The sequence below is a fragment of the Microcebus murinus genome, chromosome 1 (assembly GCF_040939455.1).
Source record: "Microcebus murinus isolate Inina chromosome 1, M.murinus_Inina_mat1.0, whole genome shotgun sequence".
In the NCBI taxonomy this organism is placed as follows: domain Eukaryota; kingdom Metazoa; phylum Chordata; class Mammalia; order Primates; family Cheirogaleidae; genus Microcebus; species Microcebus murinus.
Genome location: NC_134104.1, coordinates 119,979,311 through 119,999,261, shown reverse-complemented (window position 1 = coordinate 119,999,261; position 19,951 = coordinate 119,979,311).

The following is a 19,951-nucleotide window of genomic DNA, read 5'->3' as shown; positions in this document are numbered from 1 at the left end:
CGTCTCCCGGCTGTCGTCGGCAGTCCGAGGTCTGTAAGGGCCTGGCAGGCGCTCTGTAAGCGGTGGGGCTCTAACCCGCCGCCCCTCTCCCACCCATCAGGGCCCGGCTGTTCCCACGGCCTCTGCCCGTGCGGTCTGACGAACACCGGGCCACGCGGAGCTCGCACGGGAATGGAGTCCAGTCTTTAAAACAAAACGAACTCCTTTTTTTGTTTGTTTTAGCTTTTTTGAAAGACTCGGCCCTTCTTTGTGAACACATCTCTGGAAAAATGCATGGTCTTGCTCTAGAACGATCCCAAGATCTGTAAAGTGTTGTCTGTCTTTTAAAACAAGCTTTTGCCTTGTTTTTTCAGGAGACCAAGGACACTGAGATATAAATAAACAAAAGCCTAACTTAACAGATGATTCCCCTCCCCTCTCAAAGTACAAAACCTTTTTCGGGTTGCACAAATAGAAACAGACCGTAGGAACCATTTCAAATCTCTGGACACACCAAAGCTCTTCAGCGTAATTTTTTGCACATAGATGCTTCTGCAGACGTTTGCAAAGTGAAATTTATGGTGTAAATCTTGTGGCACATGTTATGTATATATACACATAGGCATGTATATGCCATATGTAAATGGGGTGCGTGTTAGTTTTTAGGGGCTTGCGACTTGGAGTAGAAATGAAAAGAGAATCTATGCAACCTCTGATATATAATTTCTATTACCATTCGAAGGCAGGTTTTTTTTTTACAAGGCCTAGCATATTATCAACACTTAAGTATTAAGCAAATAGGAACCCAGCTTCCTGATTTTGTTTAGCAGCAAAGCAGAAATTAAGCAAAGCTGTGCAAAATGTATTTAGTAGTCTTGTATGTGGAAAACGAAAGATACTCTAAAATTCATTCTCATTTTTAAAAGCTCCATCTGCCAACTTTTTTGTATGAGATCTTTTCTAAGCTCACCTTCAGATAAAACTGTTATACAGTTCTATTTTTATTCCACACTCTAAGGTCTTTTCCCACAACACACAGGTTGTTCTCCCCCAGAGAAGTAGCACGGAGAGTAAAATAATCAGCATCGTTTTCCATTCAGGCAGCAAAAATTACCAGTCACCCTTAGCAAGTGATTACTTGCAGGGTATTAACCTGGCTGATTTTCTCATAACTGGATTTTTAAAAATCTCTTGAGGCGGGGCGCGGTGGCTCACGCCTGTAATCCTAGCACTCTGGGAGGCCGAGGCAGGCAGATCGCTCTAGGTCAGGAGTTTGAGACCGGGTCTCTACTAAAAATAGAAATTTCTTGGCCAGCCAAAAATAGATAGAAAAAGTTAGCCGGGCATGGTGGCCCATGCCTGTAGTCTCAGCTACTCGAGAGGCTGAGGCAGGAGGATTGCTTGAGCCTGGTAGTTTGAGGTTGCTGTGAGCTAGGCTGACGCAACAGCACTCTAGCCCAGGCAACAGAGTGAGACTCTGTCTCAAAAAAATAAAAATAGGCCGGGCGCAGTGGCTCACGCCTGTAATCCTAGCACTCTGGGAGGCCAAGGGGGGAACATTGCTTGAGGTCAGGAATTAGAAACCAGCCTGAGCAAGAGCGAGACCCCGTCTCTACCATAAATAGAAAGAAATTAATTGGCCAACTAATATATAGAGAAAAAATTAGCCGTGCATGGTGGTGCATGCCTGTAGTCCCAGCTACTTGGGAGGCTGAGGCAGGAGGATTGCTTGAGCCCAGGAGGTTGAGGTTGCTGTGAGCTAGGCTGACGCCACCTAGCCTACGCAACAAAGCGAGACTCTCTCTCAAAAAATAAACAAATAAATAATAAAAATCTCTTGAAATGTGCCACCCCAAATCGATTATATTGATGGCTCATTCGTGTGCGTAGGGGGGATTAGAGAAAGTTAAACCAATTCTTTTTTTAGCTTCCGAAATTGGTTGCAACTGGTGTTATGGTATTTAGAGGCAAAGCAACTTGAAGTATATTCCTTTCTAATAATTACTGGCTTGCTTGAGCCTTGTCTAAAAACAAAACAAATGAAATGTTTATAGAAAATAAAGTACTTGGATCAACTATTCAGGAAAAATCATGTAATTCAAATTTCTTAAACTATCAACTTAAGATAATTTTTCACATTTTATGTTTATTGTTTGAAAGTAAGTTGTTAGGGTTATCAGAGCTAACAAAAATACAGCATGAGGCTGGCACAGTGACTCACACCTGTAATCCAAGCACTTTGGGAGGCCAAAGCAGGAGGTATTGCTTGAGGCTAGAAGTTTGAGACCAGCCTGGGCAACATAGCAAGACCCCTGGTCCTACAAAAAAATAGAAAAAAGTAGCTGGGTGTGGTGACACGTACCTGTAGTCCAGCTACTCCAGAGGCTGAAGTAGGAGGTTCACTTGAGCTCAGGAGTTTGAGGTTGAGGCTGCAGTGGGCTATGATTACACCACTACACTCTAGCCTGGGTAACAGAGTGAGATCGTGACTCAAAAAAAAAAAAATGCCAATTGAAAATTGTTCAATAAACTTTTAAATTTAGAACAGTTTTGAATTTACAGAATTACTCCACAGATAGTTCTTGTATTACCTTACACCCAATTCCTTATTATTAACATCCTACATTATTATGGTACATATGTATTATTAAATATGCACATATTAAATATGTATTGTTATGGTAAATATGCAATTAATGAATCAATAGTAATACATTATTATTAACTAAAATCCATACTTTATTCAGATTTCTTCAGTCTTTCCCTAATATCCTCTTCCTGTTCTAGGATCCCATCCAGGATAACACATTACATTTAGTCATCATGTCTTCTTAGCCTCCTCTTGATGCCCAGTTAAATTTCATCCCAAACAACAAATAATTATTTTAGTATAGGTATTTCGATGCAAAATTTGGAAATAGTTATATCAAAATAATTATTCATTGTTTATCTAAAATTTATTTTTAACTGAGCATTCTGCATTCTATCTGGCAATCTAAGTATGTACACTTTCACTATAACCTAACATTGTTTTCAGCCTTGCCTTAGAAACCCTTGAAAATGAGATTCTTTGTATTTCATCAACATGTATTTACTGAGCCCCTGCTCTACCAAAGCCCTGTGCCAAACACTGGGAAGAGGGGATAAGACAGTCTCTGCTTTTAAGGTTCTAAGCCTAAGAAGACTAGAGGTCATTTCTAACTCTTTCTTGTATCATAGATAACTCAGCACAATGCTCTGGACTCATTTAGTTCAAGGGTCACCATTTGAAGGAAGAGAAAACTAGCCTGTTAATGAGTGTTTAAATTGGTAGGTTATTTTTCTAAAGGCAATTGGCAATATTAAAAGCTTGTCAATTTTGCAAAGCCTCAAAACCAGAAGTTCCACTAGCAATTTATCCTAGATTAGAGGTTCTCAAACTTTCTTGGTTCATGGTAACTTTAGTGTGTCAGTAAATTTTTTCATAGCACCCTTAGGCCAAAAGAAATATGAAACAGGTTTTTAAGTAGTTAGGTCCAAACAACTTCATGGGTATTTATGTCCTAACTTAGTAACTATTTGAAAAGGCAATTCACAAACATTTAAAGAATAAATATTTTCATTTCATTCTAAAATAATCATAATTACTTACTTATAGGATTGTACACCTCTTAGTCATGGCACAATTTCTCAAACCTTAGAATCAGATTGGACATCACCATCCTCATTTCCCAGTAACACTGACTTTTGTGCAATGCTTGCTTTTTATCACAGCACCAGCAAAAACTCAGCTTTGCAAAGATATGACCTCATTGGAATGTATGGTGATCTACTGTTTAAACTGTAAACTACCTGGCGCTAGTAGTTTCAACAGTGTCCAACACATGTCACATATTGCTATTTTTCCCTCAAAAGGTTGAAATATCCTGCATCTTCCTTGTGAGTTCTCTGTGGCACTCTGGAGGCACCTTGGCACACTGTTTGGGAACCACAGTAATTTAGGACTATGAAAAGAATTTCATATGAGAATAATCACTGAAGTTGTTTATACTATAAAAAAAGTAGTAGATCCAATCTAAATTTCAAATTGAAAGCAACCTACATTATGGAACATCTGCATAGTAGAATATTATTTAGCTATTAAAAATGATATAAAAATATATTATTGACATGGAAAAATATTCATAATATATTAATTTTTTAAAATCCTGATGAATAGAACCATTTTGGGAAAATTAAATATCTATGCATGGTAAAAAGATTATAAAGATATACACCAAAATATTATTTTTTCTGGATAATGGAATTATGGAAAATACTTGTTTTTCTTATTGTAGGTATACCCATTTTGAATTAAAGCTTTCCTCTTCTGTTCTCCAAAATTATCAAGTGTTTACCTCTTTTGTTGCTCTTACCACACTATGCCACAGTTGTTGGTTTAGCCCTGTCTTATCCCCATTTTATTTCTATAACTTTAGAAAGTCAGAGTTTTCTCCCTCTTTATCTTTTATTCTCACTGCCTTGTGTAGGGTCTGACATATGGGAATTCAGTAATTGTTAAAATAATGATTACTAGAAATGTGACAATCAATGTAAGTGGAGCCACCAGTACAGTGTGTGGTGTGCATAACAGGCATGGACAAATGTTTGTTTTTTCCTTGGGGAGAGATATAAAATGCCTAACAAATTTAAAGACCGTTCTTGCTTCAGCTTGATCAATGTCAATTGATCCTTAATAAAACCAAAAGTGTGGATTGGTTTGAAACACTCAGAATATCAATCAACAAGTATTTATTGATTGTACCCTAGCACTTTGGGGACAATGAAGTAAATGCAGAAGAAGTTATAGTTATGCTTTCAGAGAACAAAGATCAGGCTAGCAGTAAGACAGAAGGACTTTCAAGGGGTTAAGTCCTTTGCAAAATTATGAAATAGCTAAACTTTCCCTTCCTTTCCCTTCCTCTTGCACCCTTCTTTCCTCAGTCCCCTCTTTTTTCTTCCTCCACCAAAAGCTCTATCTGGAGATGTTGTTCCCTCTCCCACCTTCCCAAGTTGCACTCCCCCCACTGGCTTGTGTCCCCGCCCCATTGCCTTCGCCATTACACTCATCCCTACCAAATTTTAACAAATGCTTAATCTACTGTCATTTTGGAAAGCAATCAATCGAATCAACCTCAATATACAGGAAAGTGATACTAGCTTAATCTAAACTCATTAAAAAATCTTCAGAGACTGACTAGAGTAATACTTCTTTATGGGAGCAATAAACCAGATGAAATTAAACCAGGATCCAATCCAGACCAGTCCTTCTGTTATTTTCTGATCATTCCTCTCTGACCATTACCAAACTTCCTCTTCCATTCTCTGCTTTTAGCTGTGCTCATACCTCTCCCTTCCTCAGTCCTAGAGCCCCCAAGAACCACTTCCCTTTTTTTCTCCAGCAGCAATTCCTGCTGATATTTTTTTCTATGACAGTTTTTCAAATCAATAGATCTATCCATTCATTTCATCCAAAAATATTTATTTAACAAGTCTGGCACCCATTTATTTTACACCTCAAATATTAAAATTGCTTTCACTGTCTTCATCCCTAACTCTAGCCTTAACAGAGCAGCTTGCTTTATTGGTCATCCTCCTAGCACAGTGCCAGACTCATATTAAGGTGCCCACTAAATGTTACTGTTTTTATTCCCTAAGACACTTTCAATACTATTCAAATGCCCATTAAATTTGTCCATTCATTTATGCAACCAACGTTTATTGCCAGTTATATGCCAAGCATTCAGAATACAAAAATGAATAATTCAACAGTTTCTAGCCCTCAAAGAGTTCATAGTCTAGTTGGGATGGCAGCTATGTACACAGTTAATTTATAATTCAGAGTAGTAAGGATTTAGGGGTGTGCTAGATGCAGAACTAAAATATCTTAGTAGATATTTCTGTTACATTATGAGTTAAACAAGCTTGTGTGGATTTTCCTAGGAAAATAACTGCAATTATTCATAGCATTGTTTCTACGGGAAAATGTGTTCTGCATTCCAAACAGTCAATTTAAAACTGAATTTTTGGAACACAGCCCATTTGTCCCTGGGGGCTATTTCTCCATTATCCAAGAATCCCTATCTGTCTTAGAATAATTTATATCTACAATACCCACCTACCTATTCCACATGGCCTATGGTAGGTACTACCTGAGGGTTGCATAGTTTCACAGTCACCAACTTATTCTCCAGGGCACATTACTGCATGTTTGAGATACTCCTCTGGTCAAACAGGTTTACTCAAGCAGCTAGGATTAAAGCAGCCTCAGTTCTAAATTTGACTGTTTTCATTACTAGAGAAGATAGTGAGGAAGAGTCCATTGAGTGAGTGATGAAAGTTTGGAATTGCTGCTATGTAAAATGAGAGGAGATGATTAGGGATATAAAAAGGAATTGCAGGAATGGTTTTTTAAAAGATATATTTCATGGAAAAAATAGGATTCCTAAAGATATTTAAGTATACACTCCTAGAAAATAAAGGTTTAAAAATGGACTTTGCAACTCAAAGACAAATTAGGCTGGGAAGGAGGATTTCTAACCTGAAGTTGAGCAAGTTAGACTTTGTGAACCAAACTGTCCTCGTTATTCCTGAGCTTTGGGCGGTGGCATGGCATAAGCCTGAACAAATCTTTATTCCAGGGGTCCTCAAACTTTTTAAACAGGGGGCCAGTTCACTGTCCCTCAGACCATTGGAGGGCCTTTGGATAGTGCAGTGCACATTCCACACATGTGCACTGTGGGCCCAGGATGAGTTGGCTGCTAAGCAGGACAGGCAATGGCGGCAAAAACACCTGGTGGGCTGGATAAATGTCGTCAGCGGGCTGCATGTGGCCCGCGGGCTGCAGTTAAGGACACCTGCTTTATTAGATTTAGGGAAAAATATTAAAGTTCTCTGAGCCTTAGTTTTCTCACCTGTAAAATGAGAATAATACTTTCTTTGAATGGTTAACATGGCAAGTCATATCTTCACCAAATGTGTTTCTAACACAGACACCATGAATACACAGGTGAAAAAGTCTCAAGGAGTTTCAGTCTGCTGGCTAAGACAGAAATAAATATACAGTTATGATACAATGGAAAAAGTACTTTGATATGGTGCTATAAGATCATAAGAAGGGACACCTAACCAGATCTCAAGGCCTAGGAAAATATGGAGAAAATGATATGTAAAATTTGACTTGACTGACAAGTAGGAGAAACAAAAGAAAGTCAGGAAGAGTCTCTAGACAGAAGCAAGATCATGTAGAAAGGCCTAGAGGAAGAAGCTTAAGTATTTGGGAAATTTCATTATGTAGTTTAGTAGGATTAAAGTATACATAATATTAATACAAGGGGGAAAATGATGAGAAATGAAGTTGGAGTAATAAACAGAGGCCAGATTACAAAGACCCTTTATCAACTTTATGAGGGTCATCCTGAGGGTATTGGAGCATCACAGAAAATAGACTGGGTTGGGGCAGGGAAGATTAGAAGCTCGGAGACCAATTAGGAAGCTACTGAAGTATTTCACCAAAAGATGATCTTGCCCAGGGGTTGGCAAATTACAGACCAAAGGCCGATTCTGGCACCCTGCCTGGTTTTGTATGGCCCATGAGATAGGAATATTTTTTTACATTTTAAATTATTTTTTTAATAAAAATAATATCTCATGGCACATGAAAATTATGTGAAATTCAAATTTCAATGTCCATAAATAAAGTTTTCTTGGAACATAACCACACTCAATCATTTATGAATTGTTTAGAGTTTCTTTTGTACTACTACAGCAGATTTGGATAGTTGTAACCCACAAAACCTAAAACATTGCCTGTCTTCTCTTTTACATAAAAAGTTTCCTGACCCTTGGTCTGGACATCAAACTAAGATAATAGCAGTGAGGAGTGAGAGAGTTCAAGGAGATTGAATCAACAGAACTTGGTGAACAGTGGGATGTGACAATAAGTGACAGTAAAAAATGATATCCAAGTTTTCTAATTCTGGCAATGATAATAATGAACATGGCCAGTTGCAGCTGAGGCAGGAGGATTGCTTCAGCCCAGGATTTGGAGGTCACAGCAAGCTATGACTATGCCACTGCATTCCACCCTGGACAACAGAGTGAGACCCTATCTCAAAAATAATAACAATAATAATAATGAACACTTACATGACCTTACCATGTTCCAGGCACTGATCTAAGTCTTTAAATATGTTAACTTATTTAATCTTGTCAACAACCCTATCAGGTAAGTACTATTATTATCATTCTCATTTCACATATGAGGAAACTGAGTCACAGAGGTCTAATAATTTGTTCAAGGCCATATGGCTAGGGTGAAATTATGAGCTGAGATTTGAATCCAGGCAGTCTGGTTCCAGAATCGCTACTTTTGACACTAGTCTATAAATTCACAGAGGGACGGAATTCCACAGGAAGAATAGGTTTGGAGGGAAACGATATATATAGGTTTGGGGCATATTCAGTTTGAAGTGTCTATGGAACATCCAAATGAAATGTCCAGTAGGCAGTTGCATTAATGGCCTTGGTGTTCTGGGTATAGGGGAAAGGGATCTGGTTTAGGGGTATAGATTTGGGAGTCAGCAGCATATAGATGGCAATAGAAACCGTGGTAGAGAGAGATTACTCAGGGGAAGTAAGAAAGGAAGGCTCGGAATGAAACCCTGATGACTACCAATGTTTAAACAAAGAACAGGGGGAAAGGATCCCACAAAAGAGATTGAGAAGGAGCAGTCAGAGAGGTAGGCAGCAAACTGGGAGAATGTTTTATTTTCAGTCAGGTAATATGTGTAAAGGGCCTAGCATACTCACTCTGGGAGGCTGAGGCGGGCAGATTGCTCAAGATCAGGAGTTCAAAACCAGCCTAAGCAAGAGCAAGACCCCCGTCTCTACTAAAAATAGAAAGAGATTAATTGGACAACTAAAAATATATAGAAAAAAGTAGCCGGGCATGGTGGCGCATGCCTGTAGTCCCAGCTACTCGGGAGGCTGAGGCAGAAGGATTGCTTGAGCCCAGGAGTTTGAGGTTGCTGTGCACTAGGCAGATGCCAGGGCACTCTAGCCCAGGCAACACAGTGAGACTCTGTCTCAAAAAAATAAAGGATCTAGCATACTAACCAGCACACAATATGCATCCCAAGTGGGGATTTCATTTTACTAATGAAGTCTCATTTGAAGGTTATAGTCCTTTCTTAGCTGTGCAGTGGAGCTGTCCCAAACCTTTTCCACATCCCCACATCTTTGAACTCCAGTCTCACATTGCAATCTTAGCAGAAGACCTTACCTCTACCTTAAGGAGAAAATCAAGATCCCCTTCTTCTCTACATCAAAATATTCCATAATCCCCCATTCTCTCATTCTTCTCTTCTGTTTCTGGTTTCTTCCAGGAATTGGCTCTGTGGTTTTCCCCAAGTCTTACTTCTTCAGCCTGCTCTCATTCATTGCTGTCTTACCCAGTTCTGCCCAGCTATGCCATATGCTCCCAAACTCATCTTTCAGTTCACATCTCTCTCTTTATTTATTTTTTTTTTAAGAGACAGGGTCTCACTCTCTCCCAGATAGGAGTACAGTGACATAATCATAGCTCATTGCCACTGCAAACACCTGGGCTTAGGCCATCCTCCCACCTCACCCTCCAGAGTAGTTGGGACTACACCAGTAGTAGTGCTGAGTGTGTGTTACCACGCCCAGCTCTTTTTTATATTTTTTATTTTTTTACTTTTGTAGAGATGGGGTATGGCTATGTTGCACAGGCTAGTCTTAACTCGTGGCCTCAAGCAATCCTCCTGCCTTGGCCTCCCAAAGTGCTGGGTTTACAAGCATGGGCCACCATACCCAGACCTCTCTTTTTGTTTAGTCTGTCAAACTTCTGGAAGAATTCAACTTTATTTTGAATTTTTATTAATTATTTATTTCTTAATCTCTTGAAATCAGATTTCTCACCCTATTATTCTACTGAAACTATATTCTTCAAAACCACAGAGGTTAAAAAAAAAAAAAAAAGAACTACAGAGGTCCCCTAATGTTTGGCTTTTTATTGTCCGATCATTACTTTCAACAGTGCTATATTTAATTGCCCTTTCTTGTCCCTATTCTACCTCTTGAGCAGATTCCATAAGCTTCTGGCTATTTTTAGTTAATAAAATCTAGTCTAGTTTAAAACTTTGAATCAGGATTAGGTTTGGCTAAAATCAAAGAAAACCTATTATAAAATAACAATGCTTAAGCAAAATAGAAATTTACTTCTTGTATGTAAAGAAAGTCTGTAGGAAGGACATGCACAGTTAGTGTGGCAGTTCCCCTGTTATCAGGGATCCAGGTTGTCTTCACACTCCATCATCCAAATATATACCTTCTACCTTCATGGTTATCTAATAGTTCAAGATGGCTCCTGAAGCTTCAGCATGTCAGGTAATAGGAAAGAGAAAGAGAACACAAGGGCCCACCTCTTAGCTGAGTCAGCACCTTCCAAGCAGCCTCCAGTTTTAAGCAGCCCACATAACACTTGTCTTATATTTCTTTGGCTATAACTTAGTTACATTGCCATGCCCAGTTGGAAGGGAGTCAGAAACATAGTCTTTTAGTGGGTTCTTGGACATACCAAATAAAATGGAAGTTCTGTTATTAAAGAAGAAGGAAAGAATAGACTTTGGATTGCAGCTAGCAGTTTCTGCCACAAACTAAATATTTCAAAATGTTTTAAAATCTCATCTCTTTCTTTCCCCCTCACTCTTCAAGATCTAGCTCTTCTGGTATGTTGTCAAAATAAGAGAGAAAAAGAGACACGTACAGTAGTGCTTTTAGACCCAGGGTAGAAGGGGCAACTCTAGTCATGTCACTCCACGTGTCAGGTAGAAGGGTCCACAGAGCCAAGGAGATTTGCCCCAGAGCCAGAGAAGTGGCAAAGGGACAGCAGTTGGTGGTAGAGATTAGATGTTTGGGTTGGGATGTGCACTTTGGGATCCTCAAAGTATAAGAAAGAGCCACAGGTAGGAAGAGAAAGGAGGTGGGCCAGAAGCCATGCTTGGGGATCCAATTCTACCTGTGCTGCCACATCCTGGTGTGAAACTCCAAGGATTTCAAACAGTCTAAGCTCAAACCTGGCCTTCCATGTTGTTTTGAAGATATAGTTGTCAAAGTAGAGAATAAAACATTTTTACTTAAAAGTTTGTTAGTTTGATTTACAACATATAAATATTTAGACATACAGAATGTGGACCACCATTTGTATTCCTGCCCTAGGCTCTGCAAATGTTCAGAGTGGCCCTGGACACACATCTGCCCAACTGGGAAGGACTGCAGTTCTGTCTCCAGTGGTTACCACTGCTTCTCCAACATTAACTGGCAACTGAAGTTCTCAGTAGAAAACACCCAAGTGCAAGGTCTATTTTGGAGTACATGTTTGTTTTCTTCTAGGACCACTTCTGGGTGTCCACTCCACTACGCAGTGCCAGGACATGGAAGAATATCTCTGGCTTGACCACCTCCAGGGCCTCTTTGGTTCATACTCCCAGCACTCTACTAGGACCCCCTTGCCGGGTGGCAGCTCCCTTATGTGGAATACTGCCAAGATAGCTCAATCCCAGCAATTTTTCTCAGGAACCCCTGAACAGGAAATTCTCATCCTTGCTATGGTGGGAGTTTGGATCACTCCACAGCACCTCCAACCCCCATTTGGCATCTATCTCCAGTTTCTTTCCCCTTGGTCAGATCAAGTTCCCAGCCCAAGAACACATTAAATCAGGAAACCAGCCTCCTCACTCTCCCCTATCCCTCTAATCCCACTTGGCATTGGAAATAGAGGAAAAGCACAGCTTCTCTGGGAGGGGAACAGAAACCTTGCCATAAATGCACAACCATGAAGCTGGACTCTGACTCTTCATTTCTTCCCTCTTTTTCTGTGAACTGGGAAGAGAGAGAGAGTTGCAGTGGTGGCTGGTGGTGGCAAGGCTGGTTTTATTGTCTCATAGCCCAAGGAAAGTGTCTGCCACTATTGAGGGTACTTAAGAGTTTCACTGTCCTCAACTGTGAGACCTGAGCACCAATTCTGGGACAGTGGCAAGGTACCATTCAGCAATATCAACCTACTTTACCAAATCTTAACCCTTATTCGCCTTGACCATTCTGAAGAAATTTTCTTATCATTTATAATAACTTTCTTTCTAAAGCATTTTTCCTCCATTATTCTGTGACTTTGCATAGGCTGAGTTTTCCTATTAATATTTCTGGGTAGTCTCTTTCTCTTTTTTATTTGCTTCTTATTCTCTCTCATTTCAATTTGATATTAATACCCCTAAATTGAAGTCTACATCTGTCTCACTTATTAAACTTTTTTTTAAGTTAAGAAAAACTTATTTTTCATGGCCTGGTGCATTTGTTCATTATTTTTGAATGAACGAATGAATGAGTGACTTATGAATTCACCTCCAACCCCCATTTGGCGTCTATTTCCATTTTCTTTTCCTTTTCTTTCCCATTTCATAACCCCCACTCTGGCATCTCCTCCAACTATAATTAATAGCTTAAATTATCCCTTCTTGAAGAACTATTATATCATCTTCCACCTTCAGCTAGATGTTCTGGAGTCACCTGAAGATTTATATATCCAAACCCACACTCATCATCTTTTCCCCAATGTTCAGATCTTACTTTGCTCTACTCCATACCTGTTCTTAAAATTTTTTTTTCTTGTTAGAGAAAGAGTCTCACTCTGTCACCCAGGCTGGAGTACAGAGGCGAGATCATAGCTCACTGGACTCCCTGAGAGTCTTGCTCAACTTTCTGTTCTGCATTCTAAGATCTTTCCACCCACCCTGCCTTCCATCCTTCCCTCTCTCCCTCACTCAGGGTTAGATTCACTTTACATTCACAGTCTGAAGGCTCTCACAGCCTCCCCTGGTTCTCTCCCCATTTCTTCCCTCAGGCATTTCCCTACTAAATTTCTTGCACATTTAGTACTGTCTTTGCATTAGCCTTTTGGCAGATCTGGACTTTACACTTGCCCTAAGTCCCCACCTGTTAGTTATAACCTTCCGCTTTAAACTCTTTTTTTCGAGACAGAATCTCACTCTGCACCCTGGGCTAGAGTGCCATGGCGTCATCATAGCTCACTGCAACCTCAAACTCCTAGGTTCAAGTGATCCTCCTGCCTCAGCCTCCGGAGTAACTGGGACTACAGCCACCTCAATTCAACCATCATAGGAAAGAAGCTGTCAAGGGCACTGAGTGGTTCAGACAATCCTGTGCCCTAGATTGATGTTTTCCACGTACTTAAACTTCCTAGAGTACTATTTCTTTTCCCATTCCTCAAACCCACTACTCAAAAGAGTTCTCCATCCTCCCAGGGCCCTTTAACCCTCAGTACACTGCCCCATTCCCCATACATTTTACCACATACGTTGGCCCAGTAGAGGGTGTGGCATAGATAGCTATCAGCCAAAATTTACGATCCCCCTTCTGTTGTGTAGAGTTGTTGCTGGAAAGTGGGGGCCAGCCAGGGACTACCTTGTCAAGCTTCTTCCTGCATCCAGGTGGAGCTGGGGTCTTTAAACAGGACTTCCCTTCCACTTGTCTCCTTCCCTATTCTCCAGTTGAATACAGAGGACTATCGGGATGGTGGGCCCACAAGCAGCAGCTCAGATCCTTGAATCACCACGTGGAGGAAAGCTGCCCACCATGTGGAAGAACACCTACACTAGAATGTTAGAGTGAACAATAAGCTTCTATTATATTAAGTAGCTGACATTTTGGAGTTTGTTACAATCTCTAGAAATATTCTAAATAATTTAGAGATCCTTTATCTTTTTCTTGGCTACTCTTCATCTTAACTCCCTTCTATTTATAGGGAGTGTTCTATTTATGGGACCCTTGATATCAAATGGGCTAGATCCTTCTCATGCTAGAGTGTGAGCATGATACTTATTCTCTGCCAATCTGACATTCCCACTCAAGACTATGAATGGAAGTGTGATGCAAATTTACATGATAATATAAAAACTATTCACAGTGGCAGGATAACCTTGAAAATCCAGAGGCAGTGACAGCAATGTCTGTCAATAGTGGTATCTAGGTCAACGCCATAACCAGACTGTTCTGGTGGCATGATCTTATCTGAGTTTTCCTAGATTATCTTGCTTTTGACTCTTCTCCAACCACCTTGGCAATTCCTTTCTTCCAATAATTAATTTTCTTTTTCAGGTATTCAGAATCAGTTCCCATCTACACTATTGCTCTCCTCTGCACTGGACTCTCCTCCCAAGCTAGAGTGGGAATACCTTTTCAAGCATGTAGCGCATACCCAGTACTTTACATATGTTATCTTACTTAATTTAATCTTTTCATTATAGAATAATATTGTTCTATAGGGTCAGTATTATTATTGCCATTTTACAAGTGGAAAAAACCTTAGCTCAAAGTGATTAATTTATTTGCACAGTCACACTGCTTGTTAGTGTCATTTGGAATTCAGTTTTGTAGCACCTAAGCATGTTTTCTGTTGTACTAGAAGCCCTTCACTAGCTCATAATTATCGTAGTGCTGATTCTGGAAGTAAGGAATGCATCAATATTTACTCAATCCTTTCCTATGTATAAAAGGGTTTGTAAGGAAAATTCTGTTGTTGCAGCTGTTTTCCAAGCCTTCAAATAGTACTGTTTTTCTTTTCACCTTTTCTTTTCCCTTCTCTTCTTCTGTCTTTTTTTCCTTCTTTCCAAAGCAATAAACCAAGAGTAAAAGCAAAAGGTACAGTGGTGGTGTCATTTCATTTAGCTGTCTTGCTGACTTCCTCAGACTGCACTGCAGTCTGAGATGCTTCTACCTAACCTTCCTTCTTATTCTCATTCACTCAGGGTCACACTTGCATCAATCACAAGTTAAAATTTGGGGGTGGGGGGGGAAGAATTGGATGGGATGAACCATACCCTAATGAAAAGTAATTATCTTTATTACTTTTCATGTTCCCCAGTGAGTACGTTGCAAGTGTCAGTACCACCCTTGGGAAACTAGATAGGTTTCCCATGCTTCATGGGAAGGAAGCTGCCTCTACTGATGGAGCTGAGGGTCAGATAATTCCCCTTTCCCAGAGAAAGTGGATAGCAAGAAAGTTCATTCAGTGATTGAATATCTTCAATGTATCAGGAACTACTGGGTGCTGGAAACATTGAAATAAAAATGATACAGTCTTTACTCTCAATAAGCTTATAATCCAGCAGGAGTCATATATAAATAGCTTATTTTCCCCCCATTTTCTAGATGTTAACCTTAATTGCCTTAGAGCAGCATAATTCATACAAAAAAGCTCAAAATCACCCATTATAACAGAAATAATTGTGAAGTTAGCATAAATCATATGGCCTTTTAGAAATGCAGCAGGAATCATAAAAGAAAAAGAAGAGAAGCCACTAGTTAAAAGAAGGATTTCTTTATCTAGTACTATGATTCTTGTCTTAGAATTTTCTAAGCTTTTGGAGATGGATAGGAAAAAGGAGGATGAAGGAAAAAGAGAGTATTTCTTGTATCACAGGTACATGTTAGCTTAAATGCAACACAGTATTAGTATCCAGAAGTGGAGAGAATCACTAAGGATATTTTGGTTGAAATGGGAAAGGGCATCCTCAAGGGTGACCTAGGATATTAGAGTTCTGAAACTTACATCCCAACCCCATTACCAGGTATAAATCTTTTTTTTTTTTTTTGAGATGGGGTCTCACTATGTTGTTCAGGCTGGAGTGCAATAGCTATTCACAGCCATGATCAAAGCATACTACAGCATCAAACTCCTGGGCTTAAGCTATCTTCCCACCTCACCTTCCCAGTAGCTGGGACTACAGGCACAGGCTACCACTCAGGACTAAATCTAAACAGAATTGGACCATAATGTGGGTGGAAAGGGTGACGTCATCAGCAAAACCTGAAGAAATCATTTTAATGCAATATATCAAGGAGGTACTGTTAGAGGGATGAACAAATTATGGGAACACAAAAGAAGAATGCAGTAATGTTGTGGGATGGAAGTCATGTTGAGTATCAGAAGGAAGGGGACTAATGCCATCAGGAAAAGCAAGAAGGTGAAGGGAGCATTCTTAGAGAAAGTTAAGGATATCCAGAGGGCTGGGAGGAAAGGTAGGAGAAAGTCTCAAGAAACGGACTGAACTGGGTTGAGAAGAGAATGAGACAGTGGTGGCCTGAAAGAATGATGTATGCAGGGCAGACCTGTGCTTCACAGGGCTCACCTACTTGGGAAACTGAGGGGGGGGGAAGTAGAGAAGGGGCAGGTTGTCGAGCAGAGGACTTGGGCAAGGGAGAAGCTGAGAAGTAGGAAAACAGAAAACAAGTTAGGGAAGAAGCGAGAGACAGGGATCTTTAGGGTAGAGGAGCCATGGGTGCATATTCAGTGTCAGCAGGAGTAACATAAATAATTGTAGCCAGATGAAGATTCTAATGTGAAGTTTGGTGACCAGGAGTTTGCATTTCTTGCAACCTGGTAACCAGAGAAAGTATAGGTCTTTCTTATATAGATAGCACTGCTGAAAGGTAGAACTTGATAAAAAGATATAAATGAGGGAAAAAAGGTAGATGGGAGTTTAGAAGAAGAAGAGCTGCTTATAACTGAGAAATCGTGTTTGGAGCCAGATGCATGGTATTTGGATGTGCAGAAATGGAGAGAACAGCAAGGAATAGCAAAAATATGCAGTGATCTAGTATAGTAGGTGAATTGTGTTCCCCCCAAAAGACATGTGCAAGTCCTAAGTCCTGGTACCTGTGAATGTGACTTTATGTGGAAACAGGGTCTTTGCAGATGTAATTATTATAAGTTAAGGATCTCTAGATGAGATCATCCTGGATTTAGGATGGGCCCTAAATTCAAGTACTGGTATCCACATTAAAAAAAAAAAAAAGAGGAAGGTCAAAGACACTGAGACGCAGGAAAGAAGGCCACGTGAAGATGAAGATGGAGGTGGAGATCGGTGTCATGCTGCCACAAAACAAGGAGCACCAGAGCTACCAGGAGCTGGCAGAGGCAAGAAAGGATTCTTCCCTGGAGACTTTGGAAAGAGTGTGGCCATGATGACATCTTTGTTTCAGACACCTGGCTTCTAGAACTGGGAGACAATGAATCTCTGTTGTTTGACCACCAACTTTGTGGTCATTTGTTGCAACAGCCCTAGGAAATGAAAACACCTACTATGACTTTTGTGACTTCTGCCAGCAACAGTGGTCAGTCTGTGAGCAGAATCAGAGTGATCCAAAGGAAGGGTTGGGCATGGTGATCTAGATGGAAATTGAAGGAGTTGAGAGAGGTCAGAATGTTAGAGTAGGCACAATATAAATACTTACACTGAGGAAATTAAAGAGTTACGTTGAGGGAAGGGACCAGAGTCAGTATGAAGGGTGTGGGTCAGGTGGCAGAAAAGGAGGTGGTAGAGAGAACTGCCAGGTTCCAGCTCCTAGCAGTGGAGCAATTCTTAGTGATCACAAGGCCCAGTGTGGGGATGGCTGACATGGGTGGAACAGAGTTGAAGGCTCTGAGGAGTCTGAGGATCTCAGTATGAGGGCTGAGTGGAGCCTCTGAGAATGGTGGGGGGGGGGAGGGGAAAAGTGAGCCTGGGATGGAAATTACAGGAGACAGGAGAGGAGGGGTGATGTGCAGGTCAAGGGAACACTGGAGGTGCGGTACCAACAGAGGGTAAAAACTTCAAGGGAAAAGAAGCTCAGCAAGAGTGGAAGAACAGTCTAGAAGTGATTCTGGGAAAAGGGACAAACCAGCTCTGCTCATTTCCCATAAAGCCTGAGGTGTCAGAAAAGATGAGGATCTCTCAAGCTGGCTTGGAGAATATGTGTAGCCTGAGAAAAAACCAGGTTCCAGGTCTTAATAACAATTTTAACTAGAATTTAAGCCAGGGCTCTTGTGGCTCAATCTCAGTGTCAAAGAAACACAGTTCAGCAAGAAAAATATGAATTTAAAGTATTTCATCTTTCCTTTAGCTAAAAAAAAAAATACCAAGGAGAGAAGTGGATAATTAATGCATAAAAAAAAACTTTAAAAATTGCTTCTCTTCACATGAATAACAGCTGCTTTCTCAAATTTTGTCTTTCTCATACCCTTTTTTCCTAACCACCTGAATTATTCCTCCTGGGGCAGGAATAATTTGGCTCCAAGACTCCCAGTGGCTTTGTTGAACTTTCCTTAAAACTGCACGGTAGTCAAAGAAGCTCCTACCCACTTTCCTTCCTACCCTCTCTCCTTGACTGGAGGTCAGAGCATTGCAGTCGGCTGGCTCCCCCAGCCTCTCCTGCTGCCGCCCCACTTTCTCTCACAGGTGGTTCCCCTAATTGATTCCTTCCATGCCAATTCCCCTCTTGGCGGCTGCTTCTCTGAGGAGCCAAACTTAATATGTGTCACCATGTACTCCTTCCTTCCATCACACTCATTCCTGCTGAAAGTCGTCACCCACTGGGCTAGAACTGTCAGAAAATGTTGGCACCTCCCTGTCCCCCGTCTATCCTCACTCCTTGTGGAAGGAAGTGAACAAACACCCTGAAATGTGTCCCTCTCCTTCCATTCTGAAGAGTACTCCTGAGGATTTCTGGTGAATAAGACTACTTCAGAATATTACTGGTAATCTATTGGACAACATTTAATGAGCACTTCACATTTGTCAGGCCATATGTTAGGTGCTTTATGTAAATTATCACATTTAAACCTTACAACTCTACGAGGTAGAACTATTATTCCCAGATTATAGAAGAGAAAACTGAAGCTAAATTGTTCGAGATTACCCAGTGGTAACTGGCAGAGGTGGAACTTAGGCCAGTCTGACACCAATAATTGGGCTCTTTTTTTGTCATTATGTCATGGGTGAGAAGGTCAGAATGCAGGGGTTTCATAGACCACCCCGTCTCCAGTTTTATAGAGAAGACCAAGGCCTTGAAGTGAATTACTCTTTGTTACCCAGGAAGTCACGGAAGATGCAAGATTTGCACCCAGGTGTTCTGACTCTGGATTTTCAGCTCTACTGTCTTTCAAAGTGAGAAAATGAAAGACAGGGCAGAGTTTCTTCTATCTCACAATGGAGTAATAAACATAGCAACTAAGGACAAGAAAACAGCATAGATCATGCTGGTATCAGAAGGCAATTACTGGATAGTTCAACCCTACTCCTACCCCCAAGCACCCCAGGCTGGGACTTGCATTTGAAGTGGGAGGAATAACATTACAGATCTATATAACTATGTAGGGAGTACCTCATGGGGCAGTTGGATAGAGAAAAAAAAGAAGGGAGGAGGGGAAGAGGTAGGGGAGGGAGAGAGGGCTAGCTGGAGGGAGCAGTTGGGTTTAGTGAGCCCCCCTGTGTTGGGCTTTCTGGTAATCATTGGTTATTTTATTTTATTTTATTTTATTTTTTGAGACAGGGTCTTGTTCTATTGCCATGGCTAGAGTGCAGTGGCAAGTGATCCTCCTGCTTCAGCCTTCCGAGTAGCTGGGACTACTGGGACTATAGGCATGCACTATCACACTCAGCTAATTTTTCTTTTCTTTTTTTTTCTTTTTTTTTTTTTTTATAGGGATGGGATCTGGCTATGTTCCTCAGGCTGGTCTCAAATTCCTGGCCTCAAGTGATTCTCCCACCTCAGCATCCCAAAGTGCTAGAATTATAGGTATGAGAAGCACTCACTGGTTATTTAAAGTTAAACAAGAAAAACTTTCTTGCTTCCCTGAGGGACCAATACTTACATTAACCCAAGCATAGGGAGGACAGACCGCTTAGAGGAGATGATACCTGAGCAGAGCCTAAAAGGACTATAGGAGTAAGTGAAAACCTCTGAACCCACATGCAATTACCTATTTTCTAGCCCTATTCAATTCACAAATACATTCTGCAGGCCTCCTTGTGTTGGCCTCCTTGCAGGTGTAGGGGCCCCAGTGGTGAGCAAACTAGCTGCAGCCCCTGCCCTC